The sequence below is a fragment of the Malaclemys terrapin genome, chromosome 1, assembly GCF_027887155.1.
Source record: "Malaclemys terrapin pileata isolate rMalTer1 chromosome 1, rMalTer1.hap1, whole genome shotgun sequence".
Classification (NCBI taxonomy): domain Eukaryota; kingdom Metazoa; phylum Chordata; order Testudines; family Emydidae; genus Malaclemys; species Malaclemys terrapin.
In genome coordinates this window covers 45,489,057-45,504,548 of record NC_071505.1, presented here as the reverse complement: position 1 = coordinate 45,504,548, position 15,492 = coordinate 45,489,057, and positions in this window count along the sequence as shown.

Genomic DNA, 15,492 nt, shown 5'->3' with positions numbered 1-15,492 from the left:
GGTCAAGGATACGGGTGGAAACCTTTGCAATGGCTTCTAAACACAATAACTTTTATTTTAGCTTACACAAAAGAAAAAAAATACCCTACAGGGATTTCCCTGCCTCAGTTTCCTCATCACTCTGGAGCATTTGGAGCTCATGAAGCTTCAGTTCAGTTCCCAAATTGTCATTTTCTTTTAAAAGCAGGGCTAGCTTGTGATGTGGTCTATATACCATGCAGGAGAACAAGCTCTGCACAGGTACCTGGTGTGACAAAGTAGGGTTTTTCCCCTTGTTATGTTGCATGTGAGTCTTACTGTCCTGTATTAATACTGTGTGCCTCGGTTTCCCTGTGTACTGCACCAATGCCTAGGTGGTGGGAGTTGGGTGTGTTACTTTTGCTGAGGCCTCTAGGTTAGGTGAGGTTGCCCAGCTGCTTGCATGTAGGCGATGGCTGATGCCCTTTGTAACCTGAGACCCAGGAGGGGGATGCAATCAGGTGACACTTAGCCCGGGAAGCAGGACAAAGCCCAGAGGAGGAGTAATGGGCAAGTTGGAGGCCAGGCAGCAGGGTTCAGAGCAGTCTTCTTCCTGGAGGGGGAAGTCCAGGGTGTCTTGCCCAGGGTTCCCCCAAGATGGATTTGGCTGAAAGTCACTGATTTCTGTGCTAACCAGTTCTGTTCTATGCTGTGTACCTGTCGATTAAGAAACCTTCTGTTTTACAACACTGGCTGAGAGTCACTGCTGACTGCGGAGTTGGGGTGCAGTGCCCTTAGGATTCCCCAGGAGCGCCACACAGGCGGACTCGCTGTGGGAAGCGCATGGTGGTGCTGAATGCTCTGAGGACATATACAGGAAGGCTGAAGCTGTATAGGCTTCTTGACAGGCATGCCAACTTACTAATTGCAGAAAACTGAACACCCTTGCCCTGTCCCTTCTCTGAGCCCCCCCCCGCACTCACTCTATCCCCCTCCCTCCATCACGCGCGCTCTCTCTCTCATCCTCACTCACTCATTTTCACTGGCTGGGGAAGGGGATTGGGGTGCGGGGGGGGGGGTGATGGCTCTGGCTGGGGGTGCGGGCTCTGGGGTGTGGCCAGGGATGAGGGGTTTGGGATGCAGGAGGGGGCTCCGGGGTGGGGCCGAGGGGTTTGGGTGCTGGAGGGGGCTCAGGTCTGGGACAGGGGGTTGGGGGGCAAGAGGGGGTTTGGGGTGCAGGCTCTGGGAGCCGCCTGGGGTCAGTGCCGCCCAGGAAGTGACAACATGTCCCTCCAGCTCCTAGGTGGGGCTCTGTGTGCTGCCTCCGCCTACAGCCACTGCCCCCACAGCTCCCATTGGCCATGGTTCCCAGCCAACAGGACCTGCAAAGTAGGTACTTGGGGTGGCACCTGTGGGCGGGGGCAGTGCATGGAGACTCCCTGGCCACCTCTCTGCCTAGGAGCCAGACATGCTGGCCACTTCCTAGGACCCATGTGGAGCCGGGCAGAGAGCCTGCCAGCCCCACTGTGCCACCAACCAGACTTTTAATGGCTCAGTCAGCAGTGCTGACCAGAGCTGCCAGGGTCCTTTTTCAACCGGGTGTTCCATTTGAAAACCGGACACCTGGCAACCTTAATAACAAATGTGAACCCCTGGATCACTTTAAATCTTACCATGGAGTCTCAGACAGTCCCCTTAGACTCTGCAGTCTATCTTGCCACCCAGACAAATGAGACTTAATGATAAATAGTCACTTATACCAAAAATCACACCTCATTCAGGTTGCTTCCTGTCCCAAGACACCAGTCACATATCCCATATCAACTGGTACCCTGGATCTTACAATGCCTGGAGTCAGTCCTTTAACAAAATATCTAAAGGTTTATAACCTAGGAAAAAGAAATGTTATTTACAGGTTTAAGCAATCAAACATATACACAAATGAGCTACTATCTAAATCCTAAGAGTGACAGTCTGTCAATTCAAACTGTCTTTCATAGTGGACCCAGGAGGCAGCCCCCTGGGGATCTTTGGCTTCAGTTTAGAGTCTCTGGCCTTGTCAGAATTTAAACAGCCAAAAAGATGGAAAATTTTCCCATGGCTTTGTTTTATTTCCTTCATTCAGCTTCCAAGACCAGATTCCTTGAACATTGGATTTCCCAGGTGCAATGGGGCCATTAACCAATCCTTTGAATTGCAATGTTCCTTGATGACCCATCTGTTTTTATAGTCCTCCTGGAGAAGAGGGAACAATTCTTGTGCCTGAGTTCACAAGTTCAGAGCAAACATTTTCAAAGTTATTAATAAAAGCTTATATATATATTCTTTATAACATGGAATAGGGACACTGCAAGTGAGATCAATGCATGCAGTGACGTGCAAGCATTTCATAGTCTAAACACTACTTGTAATGAAGTAGTGATTTGTAATGAAAGAAGTGCTGGGTCTCAAGCAACATTTTTACTTTCATAACTGACGCAGCAAGCCCAGAGGTGCTGGGGCTATGAACTGCCTGGTCTGGATGTGCAAGGGCTGAGCTCTGGCAAAAATTAAGCACTAACTACATTATTACAAGACTAATACCTATTTTGAGCAAAACTAACATACAGGTGAATTGGTCTAATCTCCAGTTATGAGTTTCAGTTCTTAGCTAATGCCTGCAGCCTGGGCAAGGTACATTTATCTTGATGGAAAATGAAAAATACATCCTGGCTTCCAATCTGCTTTTGCATGTTGCAAACCTTTACATGGCAGCTATCCACCATTCTCTTCATTACAGTTTAAGCACTGCAGGAGAATCAAAGCAAAACCAGGAGGTGGCTGCAAATTAAATTGTTCTGTAAACAGCTGCTTCTGACACTCAGCCAAACAATTGACTGCTGCACTGGGGAACAGGACTAACTCACTGTTTGAAGTAAAAGCAGCTTCTAGCAGGAATGGACAGAGCTGTGGACCTCAAGCTTGGAGCAACAGAACTTCCAGCAGCCATCAGAGGACAGCTGGTAATTAATGGCACTGTGTAGCTAATTGATAGAACTATATTCCATGACTCATTTGGAAAGCTACTGGCAGCATCTAAGTGTTCCTTTGCAAAGAGTGAAGGTTAAATTGAACAAGTGGAACTTTATTAAACCCTAAGCACCCCTCTGTCCAAGTGGCTGAGCTCCTCCCACCCAGCCTAACTCCCCACATTTCCTGTTTCCTCATGAATAGTCCCTCCAGGGAACATGGGCTCTGACTCCAGTTCCACTGATCACAATACACCATCCAGCCAGATAATGTTTTCAGACCTTGGTGTTTGCGTGCAGCTGGACAAACCTACAAGCAGCATTTTCCTGCATATAATCCCCTGCAAAGAGGGATGGCTGTAGGAGTGTTGGCAGGCTTGCAAGATGATTGTCAGCTTCTGACATTTTTGGGGCAGTCACAAATTTAAGACACACTTGGCATATGGAGCCAAAAGAGGAGAGCATATTTGGACCACCACTAGACTTCTGTATTTTGGAAAATCTCACCGGCTGGTTTAATTATGCTGGCTAGCTGTGGTGTCTAAGAGATCATACACCAGCTGACACTTTGAAGTGCAGCTATGCCTGTCTCACACCTTGCTCCAGGAGTGGTGGGGATGGAGGCATATAAGATGGATTTGTTCGCTTTACGCTTCAGATGTCTGCAAGGATGTAAAATAAAACAAGGGAGCATACATCAAATGATTGAAACCCAGTAACTAAAAAAATGTTTTGTCTTGCTTTTCCCTCTTCCATATCCCCCTCTTTGCTTTCCATCTCTGATTCTGTCTCCCTCCAGGCCATTTCCTCTCTTATCTCTACTGTGAAAAGAGAACATTCCCTGTTGACCACTGCCGGCTCTCTCTTATGCTATATTTCAGTTCCTCAACACTACCCTTCTTTTCTCTCTCCTCTGCATTCCATTCTCTCTCCTTCTTCCCAGCCCTCTCCATCATCCTTTTCCTTCCCCGCCCTTCCATGACAACCACTCTCCCTTTTACCTTCACTCATCTGAGTTTCTTCCTGAATGGGTTCTCCTGTTTCCTTCTTGTGTTATGGAGGTTTCCCCCTACCATTCTTTCCTCTTAACTTAAGTGAGTTTGTTGCAGTAGGTTAAGAGACTGTTTCTTCACTTCCTTTGGCTCCTATTTTTCCTGTTCTTCCCCACAGAGGCAGATTATTATGGCTGTGTTGGAGTGGAGACTGGGTCTTTTTTTGTTTGTTCCAGTGGGTCATCAGCCTACAGCTGAGCAAGCTTTTCATTGAAACTCCCAGACTTGGGGCCAGAGGCTACCTCAGCAGCTCAGATAGGTAACAGGCTCAGATGCAGATCAGTGGCCAATAGCTGTGAGGGAGTCCATGACAGCCATATCTCCTCCACACTGAAGATTAGTCACTTCCTCGGTCTCCAAATTGAGGTCTAAAGCCACAGGCAGTTGCCTGTCCATAATCCGTGTGAGGTTGAGAAATGCCCAAAGCTAGCCAATATTATTTGTAACCAGGTGTCAGTCTTGTTTTGAGAAGTGCTGAAATAAAGCATTGGTCTTCCAATACTGAATTAAACAGACACTATTGTAGAGAAACAGTCTCTGTTGAACTCAGCCCTTCATTAGCTGTGTCACTTTGGCCTAGACCAGTGGTTTTCAAACTTTTTTCTGGTGATCCAGTTGAAGAAAATTGTTGATGCCCGTGACCCAATGGAGCTTGGGATGAGGGGTTTGGGGTGTGGGAGGGGCTCAGGGCTGGGGCAGAGGATTGGGATGCAGGGGTGATGGCTGCAGGGTGGGGCCGGGAATGAAGGATTTGGGGTGTGTGAGGGGGCTCTGGACTGGGGCAGGGAGTTAGGGTGCAGGAGGGGGTCAGGGCTCTGGGCTGGGGATGCAGGCTCTGGGGTGAGGCTCGGAATGAGGGGTTTGGGGTGCAAGAAGGGGCTCCACATTTGGGGGAAGGGCTCAGCGCTGGGGCACAGGCTTACCTCGGGTGCTAAGTCAGGCTTTCTGCCTGTCCTGGCACCGCGGACCGTGCTGCATCCTGGAGGCAGCCAGCAGCAGGTCCGGCTCCTAAGCAGAGGCGCGTAAGCTCCCGGCCAATGGTAGTGTGGAGCCAGTTCTCGGGGTGGGGCAGTGCGCGGAGCCCCATGGTCCCCCCGGCTAGGAGCTGAACCTGCTGCTGGCTGCTTCCGGGGCGCAGTGCGGTGTCAGAACAGGTAGGGACTAGCCTGCCTTAGCTGGGCAGCACCGCCGATGGGATTTTAACGGCTTGGTCAGCGGTGCTGACCAGAGCTGCCGTGACCCAGTGCCTTACATTCCACGACCCAATACTGGGTCATGACCCACAGTTTGAAAACCACTGGCCTAGATCCTGGAAGTATTCCATTGTCTTTCAAGTGTGGGCTTGGGTGTTCTTATCTGGGAGGTCATTGTGTCACCTTCCTCACTGACCCCACTGAATTTAAGCATTATAGGCATATAATAAACATTCCACGAACCCCCATAAGTTAGTGGAATAGACGTACAGGCAATTCTAATAACCCATCAGAGTTGTACAATAATCTCACTGCGTAGGTGAATTACAATGTTCATAAAATGGCTACATCTCAGTATTCATAACATCATTACATATCAGTTAGACATCAATCACAGAAATACGTGTATCATTTAGCCTGAAGAACCTTTATTACTGTATGGCAAGGAAATGACCTAAGTTGCCTCTCAGAACAGGATGAATTTGCAAGAAAAGACATTTCTGTTACTTGTAAACAGATCACTTTTGATATGGAAATCATTAGGATGCAATAAACACAGAACCCTATGATGCCATTTTGCACTATCACTTTGCAAAGTAGAACCAAGAATTAAATTTTTTTGTTCTATATTTTAGATTCCCCCCAGCCCCCGTGCTAGTGCAGTCTTTGATGCTTTAGAGATTGATTGTTATAATAAATGAACCCTGAACACAGTGATCAGTCTTAAAACTTTGTGTACGCCACTTGCATAGATTGGGTATCTTTCTCTTGGTTCTGGGGAATAGCTCTTTTCCCATAACCTATATATAATGATTGTAATAATGTGGTACAGTTCAAATCCTTTTTCCTATTGGGTGAAGTTACTGAAATAAAACACTCTTTTCCCCCTCTGAAAGACAACTGTGCCCCTCCCTCCTTTTGCATTTATTTTAAGTTTGTCTTTTTTAGCCTTGATGATACTTCTTTTTCTTTCAATCTCCTGATGATTTAGGGCCCAAACTGTGTCTTATTTTGCTGACAAGTTTTGGCTGTCAAAAAATCAAAGCCCTGACTATTTCATGTCATCCTTATGGTGACAGAATTAGGATGAGACTGACAAATTTTAAGCTTTTTTCATATTTCAAAGTAACCTGAAGCATTATGTATTTATCACAACACAGCTAATGAATATTACCATGGCAACTCTTTGAAGACAATATACTGAATCTCATTTGGTTTTACTCAGAAGTCATTTTCATACAGTATCACTAAAAAAAAATAAAACAGAGGAATTGGTACAATCACCACAAAACTTGGATTGGTTTGAATTATTCTAAGATGAAAATAGGAACTGGGTTCTTCGGTTTGAAAATATATGAATTCTCATATTGAGAAGAGTCGTTATCTAGACCTGAATACTAACCTAAACTGCCAGAGAGCTGGCAAGCCTCACATGTTTGACTTGGTATATGTAATGTTCACTAGTGAATCATCAATTAGACCTATAGAAACTCTGGTGTCTCAATATGATCAACAGCTAATGCTACACCACAAAAGAAAGTAGTCTGACAATGTACAGTTTACAATGTACATTTAAAGGTAGAAAGGAACCGAAAGAAGAACAGGCCAGAATGACTCCTAATTTCTGAGGAAGGCTCTTGGTAACATTTTTCAATTTGCAGGCAACTAGTCTTGTGGGAGGTGGAGTGGCACAGGATGTGCAGTAGAACAGAAGCTAGCACGGCAGATGGAGTGTGGAAAGAGGCAGCAGTATGAGTCCACATATTTTGGCACACATGAATGTCTGTTTTGAACATATCTGTCTAACTTAGAGAAAAGTCCAGAGAAATAAAATAGAGTTGGTGCAATGCTGATAGGCCTGAACCAGATGCGTAATTCCTGTCTCTCTGCAAAATGCAAAGATTTATTCAAAACCCTATAACTTGTACAAAAGCATTTCTAACAAGTGGTGATTATGAGCTAGATCCTGCAAAGTACTGAGTGCCTCCTTCAAGGTACTGCTGAGTGCCCTCATCTCCCATGGATTCCCAGGAGTTCAGTTGGAGTAGAGGGCCCTCAATTCCTCCTAGACTTGCTCAGCACCTTTCAGGATCATGTCCTATAAATATAGAAATTAGTTGCTCAGACTTGGGAGATTCTTAAATGCGTCCTATCGCTCTTTTACAGAAACTTTGTCTTATGCGTGATGTCCTAGATTGCTCTGATAGCTAAAGTAGTGATTTTAAGGCACAGCCAATGGACAAAGAGGCAGCCCGTGGAAAAGTTCACATACATTCTGCAAAATAATGAAGGTGAGTTTGTGTTCTACTCTGTTCTACTCAGGTATTTATACTGCACCATAATCCTGGTATCTGAGTGCCTGGTGTGAGCATCAAGGGTTGATTTCTAGAAGATATCAATGGTTAATTCTCTTCTGTTTTGGTGTCCAGTCCTTTGAATGGACAAGAGTGAAATGATTCTTCCTTTTCTCACTCTCCATCTCCTCCTTTTGTTTTAACAAGGCCTAAGATGCTAGCAACTTTAAGTAATATAACTTAATTGGTTTAATTGCTTGTTTCACATATAACACAAGTTATATGCTTATACTATCTACTTCAGGCCCAGGCTATATAGACTGAGGATCATTGTACTTATGGGAAAAAAACATAGTTATCTGAAGGACTGAGAGAAAAACAAGAATAACCAGATCACTTATAAAATAAAGTAGAAGGCAAGGAATCGAAGGGCTCAATAACTATTAATATTTAGGTCCTGATTCAGCAAGATACATAAGCATATGACTAACTTTAAGCATATGAGCACAGAAGTCCCTTACATGAGTAATAGTCTTTCAGGGACTGGTCTTTCAAACTTTTAATGTCCTGGCAGAATGTGGAAGAGCATAAGAACCTGGTGGCCAATCCTGTTTGGAGGGGAAAAATCTATCATTCGTTACACACAGCTTTCTCCTGCTGAATATTTCAGATACATGCCTTTAGGTTGTGAAAAGGCTAATAAGAACTGCCTTAAATCGAGACTGTTGCTTGAAAAGAAGGGGAAAGGGAGATGTCGATTTTTGCTGAAAGTGATGTGTTTTGACCTTGACCCTCATAAAAATGTAGGGGAAAGGACTAATAGGCCTCCTATCTTCACAAAGAATTTGCCAGTCTCTTTACAGAATTGAAATGCCTTTTTTAAAATAGGGAATACAATGAAACAATTCTTGGAAACTTTAATTAAATATAACTACTGCAAGTTGCAGAACTAGAACATTGAATTTTAGTTCAGTCACTGATACTTTATAACCTTTGTACATAGCCTTAGCCAGAGATCTAAAATTAGAACATACTGCATACCAGATACCCTTAACAACTAGCCAAGGGACAAATGGGTTGAGAACTTGCCTGTCACTCTCTGAGGAAGCAATTGCAAATATTCCAGGTGTAAAAATGGAATGAAAAGACACTTGTATTCCAGAACTAGTAAAATTCAACCTCAGCAAAAGTTAATGTTGGCAAAGAACAAGTAAGAAAAAGGAAGCCCAGGGCAGAATGAAGTAGTTAACAGTTGAAGATTTCATTCCCTTATATGTTTATGGCAAGCAAGGGTGTGTGTGTGTATCACAACTTGGTATGTAGACTTATCTTTGTCCAGTTGTCTCTTTACCCTCTCATGGAATGAAGTATAGTTCAATAAAATCATCCACCAATACAAAGACAATTGGAGAAGAAGACAATATAATAGAGATTGTGAGGCTTACAACATCTGCTGAGCGACAGTGTTCTGTATGTGGCATTAGATTCCTAATAAATGGGAAATAGGAACATCAGATAAGGAGAACCCCTAGTAGAAAATATATGCGGGATATAGTCCTCAGACAGTTATATTTCACTGTATAGATTGAATAAATTCAGTTATCCATATTTTACAACCACCATCACACTTGGCATTGCCACTAAGGGTGTTAGTCAATATTGCTAAAATTAAATGGGAGAGTGAGCATTAACATTTGGAGGGAAGGTTCTGCAAAACAGATATTGCCCTCTTCAGCCCCTAATGCAAGTTACTTTCCATCATTGTACCACTACGAACAGGATCAATGTGAAGATTTTGATAAGTGATAGAGAGGTAATGATCTCGGGCAGCCCTAATGGAATTTGTCATTTAAAGGGACAGGGAAGAGGGAGTGAGGAATCTTAAGGGCCTTCCCAGCTTTCTAATGGGGTGATGCAACGTTGTTTGTTTGGGAAATTGACACTTGAAAACAAATACGTTGTGGGAGTGGAAGACACTATCCCTTCAACATATGGAGGGTTTTGAGTTTCCTTGGTATCTTGAGCTTCCACCTGACACGTCATATGCAGACATGATTGCATTGGAGGACCCAAATAGGCACAATATTTGTTCATCCATGTGCTTTAAATGAAAAATCTGTGGGAATAATTATGACCTTGGACATCCTATGCACAATGGGAAATCTCCTATTGACTTCAATGGACTTTGGATCAGGCACATTCTTCCTCCTGTTTTGTGAACTCCAATTGACATCAACAGGAGTGGCAACTTTATATTTTGCCAAATATCTTTTTGCTGAGATCAATGCTGATTAGAAAGGGAGGCACAAACACTGAAGAGAAACATAATCTCTGAACAATCATATGTTTTGTTAAAATTGTAACTGTCAATAGATGGGTAGAGATTATTGCAAAACATTGTAATTGTAAGATCCTCAATGAGATATCTGTTAAGGGACAATTACTGCATTGAATACCCTTGGAGAGGCTGCAATCAATAGTCAATAACAAAATCCCAAACAGTGGCCATTTCTAAGGAAGTTAGACAAAGAAGGGAAGTCTACGGTACTGCTCTATACAATGTACTGCATATCTAATCAGTATTCTAGATGGGATCTGCAAACAGGCTTTGTAAAATCGAAGCACTACATATTTAATATACCACACTGAAAATTACAAATTACAGAAAGGGGGCATCACATCAATCTCTTGTGGATTTTTAATGTACTAATCAGGATGCTCTACGTTTAAATAAGGACATATACTGTAGTTTGAATAGATGTATGCCAATATTTCTGAATCTGGACATGTGAGCCAGGGAAAATATCTTTCCTCATAATATATGTACAAAGTAAGATATCTGATTTTTAGATATAAATTTGATGCACTTTGACTTATAGAAGTTTTTTGTCTAGCCTACTATTCAGATTCTTATGGCTTATAGTGTAAAATGTGAATGGCTAGTAGTCATTCCAGTGACATATAGCAGTATAACTAAAAAATTAGCATTTATCCTATTGTAAGGCATTTGCATCATGAAACCACATTGCAGGAGCATCAAACATCAATAAAGTACTTACTGCAATAAGATGAATGCCAAGGGTCCAGTTTTGCCCTCCTTTGCATGGGTGAAGCTCCTATTTATTCATTATAATTTTATTTATATTACAGCAGCAACTAATAGTTACAAATAGATCAATCACTGCCCCAGTGAGTTTACAATATAAGATTAAGAGCAGACACAGCAAATGGGTTTAACAAAGAAATGGAGATGGGTAAGGGAGGAAGGATGAGGTGACACTAATACAAAGATTTAACATAGATGAGCTTTGCACATGATTTGTATGCAGTGACGGTTTTTAGGTTATGTGATAAACATATATAGCAATGTACATGAGGGAAGAATGGGACCTAACTCTTTAGTTTAATCCCACTGTAGAGCATTTTGATTATATATCACCCTATTGTCTGACAAAAAAATGGCATCAGAACTATGACTCCTCATTTTCATGGAAACCGTTATAAGAATAGGGAAAAGCACAATATGATCTGTTCTCTGGATGATGAGAGAAAGTTGTCACTGTTACATAAGCCATTGATGAATATGAATGTATTTTTTGCACTTGATGTTCATTGCTGTTTTCTCTTTTGGAATCTCATCCTGCTCTCAGTGAATTCAAGTCAGACCCCCATTTACTTCTTTGGGATAGGATCAACTTCCTAATGACAAGCTGCCTCTTACTCCTGTCATGCTATCCTGAGAGATTCAAAGCTACAGGGGTTTCTTCAACCCTCCTCTTCATTATAGTAATTTGATGTGGGAACAGAAAAAAGTGTGACTTAAGTGACCATCATGGCTAACTGACACACCTCAAATTTTGAATATTAAGCACTGAATCATAATGAACTGTTCATGAGAAATCCATAAAATAGTCTCAGAGTTCCATAAGTAAATTTGAATAACAAATTATTCAAGCAAATTGTGATCTGGTAGTGAGCATTTTGGCAGCAGATAAAGAGGCTAAATTATCAAGTAAATTATTCACTGAATTATTTGCTCCACTCTAATAGTAAAATACAAATGTGTGGAGCTGCATGAGGATGAGCAGAAGCCAAAAATGTGATAGTTAAATTAATATTGCCTGATGTATTTAATAACTATCCATAATGTGTGCACACACACACACACATACACTCTTTTCAGTCTGCCTTCTCTTTAGAATTTTCACAGACTGGAGAGAATCTAATGTCTAATGAAAGTTTAGTAAAATCTCCATGAAGATCTTAACAAGTGAGAAGCTCATTTTGTTGTGTACTCTTGTTGCTTTAGTTATATTAATAAATAAAAAAAGAGGGAAGTTAATCACCATACAGTCCTGGAGTTATACAGCATGTGTGAATGAAATAGGGGCATATTTAAAAGGAAGAGAAACATCTGAAAACTATCAAAGCTAACATTACAGATGAAAACCAGAAAATATTAAGTCTTACTGGCCATTTGCAGGTTTCCTGTAGAAAGAAAAGTGTTTGAAGCAGTGGAGGAGAACATAAAATCATAGCATTTATGATGGGAATCACCAGATGGCAGTCTTACACATTATCTTTTACTTTGTTTTCTTAGTGTTCTTCCTTTGAAGAAATGCTGTCTTGTTAGTTTTATGATGTAGAATCTTTAGGGAAAGCAGTTGCAAACAGCAGCAGGAGAGTTCGCTCTTTGTCCTCATCTCTCTAATAAGAGTCAATTCTTGGGGCAGGGTTGTTTCCTGGGAATGGATATTGGTATTTGAGCTGACGTTCCTGCAGGTTTTTTTTTTTTTTTTTGTAGGAGTGTTGATCCCAAGATATTAGAGACAAAGTGGGTCAAGTAATATCTTTTATTGGACCAACTTCTGTTGGTTAGAGACAAGCTTTTGAGTTTGCACAGAGCTCTTCAGGACCTCCTTTTAATTGCCATTCAAAGGATTGATTATTCAAAGGGTTGATTATAGCCATTTCCCCCAGGGATAAAAGCATAGGTACCCTTACCAAGAGTATATGGACCTGAAGAAGAGCTCTGTGTAAAGCTCAAAAGCTTGTCGTTCTCACCAACAGAAGTTGGTCCAATAAAATATTACCTCACCCAGCTTCTCTCTCAAAAGTACTAGCTGTAATAAAAGATACTGGATTTAGCAGCAGGGCATAGGTTAATCCTTAATTAGTTAAGGAGCTAGAATAGATAATGTGGCCAGGGCCATGCAAAACTTTGCCTTCCCTAGTTCTGCATTCGAGAACTTGATGAGGTAATGTAATGTGTATTCAGCTTTATTAACATGGTTCCTCCTCTCTACATCCAGGCTAAAATCCTGGCCAGACTGAAGTCAAAGGTAAATTACATTACAGCCACAGTTTTCAAACTTGGTTGCCTATCAGTGGAAGCTGTACATGCTCAGTATCTTCTGAGAATTAGCCCACTTATTTAGATGGATTTAGTTTTTCAACCTTAGATACACAAGTTGGAGAACTTCTAAATAAAATTTGGCATCAGAAAACTGATGGCTCTGGTAGACTGGATGGAAACACTAGGTTCTTTTCAACATTTTCACTTTTATACACAGAGTTGCATTTTAGTTGAAATAGTAGACAAAGGGAAAGTCTTAACTGAAAGAGACACTGATTTCTTATAAATAGTCAAGTTATTGGTATTATCCCCCGGTGCTCTTTTATTTCTGCTGGATGTTGACTAATATTATGTGAAGGTGAATGATTAAAATGAAAAACTTTGCTGCTGTTTCTCCTCTTAAAATTTTTTTTAGTGGGGAAACACCCATTTGCTTCAGTTAAGTATTTACTGAAGATAAATGCACACTCCACAGTACACAGATGATTCTTTAATGACCCTTTGCTTAACTGATCTATAGAGAAAATTAGATACTTGAAAACCTATTGCACAGTGCTCTTTGTATTTCTAATAAATAAATAAATGGCCAGCTACTATGGTCAATGTTAACCATCCAGTAAGGCCTGAATCTCTGCAAAAAGGAAGCAAGACAAGAAAACTACTAGTTTGTCTTCAATAATTTATTTGTACTGTTGATTTTCTTTGCTTCTCATCTACATGGAAATAAGCCTGAACCGCCCGCCACACCTTCTACACAGCTAACAATCATTCTGTAGATTTTTTTGCTCCCAGGGTCCTCGCAGGTCCTAGTTCAACCTCTGGAGGAGCAGCTAATGTGTATGTGCCTTTAAGATCAAGCAGAAGAACTGTCTCAAACTCACTTTCACTTATTGTTCATCTTGGTCTTGACAACACAGGCAGCAATAATTTCGTGTGGCCACTAATCTACAGGCCCTCCTCCAAGTAGAGAAAGAATATGGGGTGGGGGGAGAGTGGTGGTGATGGTGGAGAGCTGAGAATACTCAGTAAAGTGTGTGTGTGTGGGGGAAGCTAAGCAAAAGGGGTGCAGAGAAAGGCAACAAAATTGCTCATGGGGAGAAAATGGACAGCAAAAAGGATACTCACTGCAATTGAATACAAGTGTAATGGAAATGTGGCTTCTATGTGCTTTGACATGGACAGAAAAGGGCAGCACCATTGGCTGGTACAACAGGGAGGGTCTCCTCAGATCTTCCTGATAATAAGGTGAGAAGTAGTCTCTCAGCTTGAAGGATTCAAGGCCATTTAGGGCTATAAATATAATCCCCAACCATTGAGTTGCACGCTGAAGTGAATAGGAAGCCAGTACAAAGACTTCAGAGCAGATGTGGTGCTTGCAGTAGGTTGTCCTAACTAGAAATTAGGCAGCTATATCCTGCGCTAGTTGAAGCTTCCAGATGGGCTTCAATTGTAGCCTCAGGTAGAATATAATACAGTAGTGTATTCTGGGAGTAATAAAAGGAATGGATAACTGTCGGGAAACTTGCATTAGAGAAATAGTCACAGCCTCCTGGGTAGTTACATCATGAAAGGCAATGTAAGCCACAGCTGCTACTTGAGAATCAAGGTACAGTAATGGGTACAAATGGACCCTGAGATTGCAAACAGGGTTACATGTCCAAAATTATCTAGGTTCAGTTATAGCTGATTCACTTTTGTCCAGTCAGGCATTGGTTGACTAATTAGGTTGCAAAATCTGTGTGTGAAGAAAATGAGACAAAGATGAGTCATCTGCATATTGAAGAGCATGCCTCCCAGAAGGTCTCCTAGGGTACGTCCAGACTACCCACCGAATTGGCAGGTAGTAATCGATCTATCGGGGATCGATATATCGCATCTCGTCTAGACCCGCCACACCCTTCCTTGCTAACCTGATGGTAAGAGACACAGGACCACCCTTGCGGTTCAGGTTTCTCAATTCTTGAGTGAGGGATGCAGTGCTTAGAAAATGCTAAGCGCTATCAAAGCTGACTAGGGTTTATTTGACTAACTTAAACTTAAAACAAAACCTAATAAACAAACTAAGAATAAAACTTAGGGAAACCAAGCTTAGCCTAGTTCCCTTGAAACCTATTACAATACATCAAATACTTAAATGATAAGAAAAGAGAGATATATATACACACACACACACACACAAGCAAGCAGGTTAGTCCTATAGGCTACAGTAGCTGTTCTTTGTCATGGGGAGAGAGTTCTCCTGGCGACAAAATAAAACCATTCCCAACAAAGGGCAGTAGCTTCATCGACAGGAGAGAGGCTCCCACCAACGAAGCGCTGTCCACACCGGCGCTTTTCGTCATTAAAACTTTTGTCATTCAGGGTCGTGGGTTTTTTTTTTGTTTTTCATACCCCTGAGTGACAAAAGTTTTAATGATGAAAGTGCCAGTGTTGACAAAGCCTCAATCTCTCCTTAGTGTATTTATTTTTTTACACATGCTGAACAGGAGGGATGACAAAATGGAGTGCTGTAGAATCTTGCAGTGTATGGGCCCTTTGGAAGGATGAATTATGTGCAAAGTGCTTCCACCTTTAAAGAGCACCATCTCTTCCTTCCACCATGCATTTGCAGTATGCACAAAAACTTCCCAT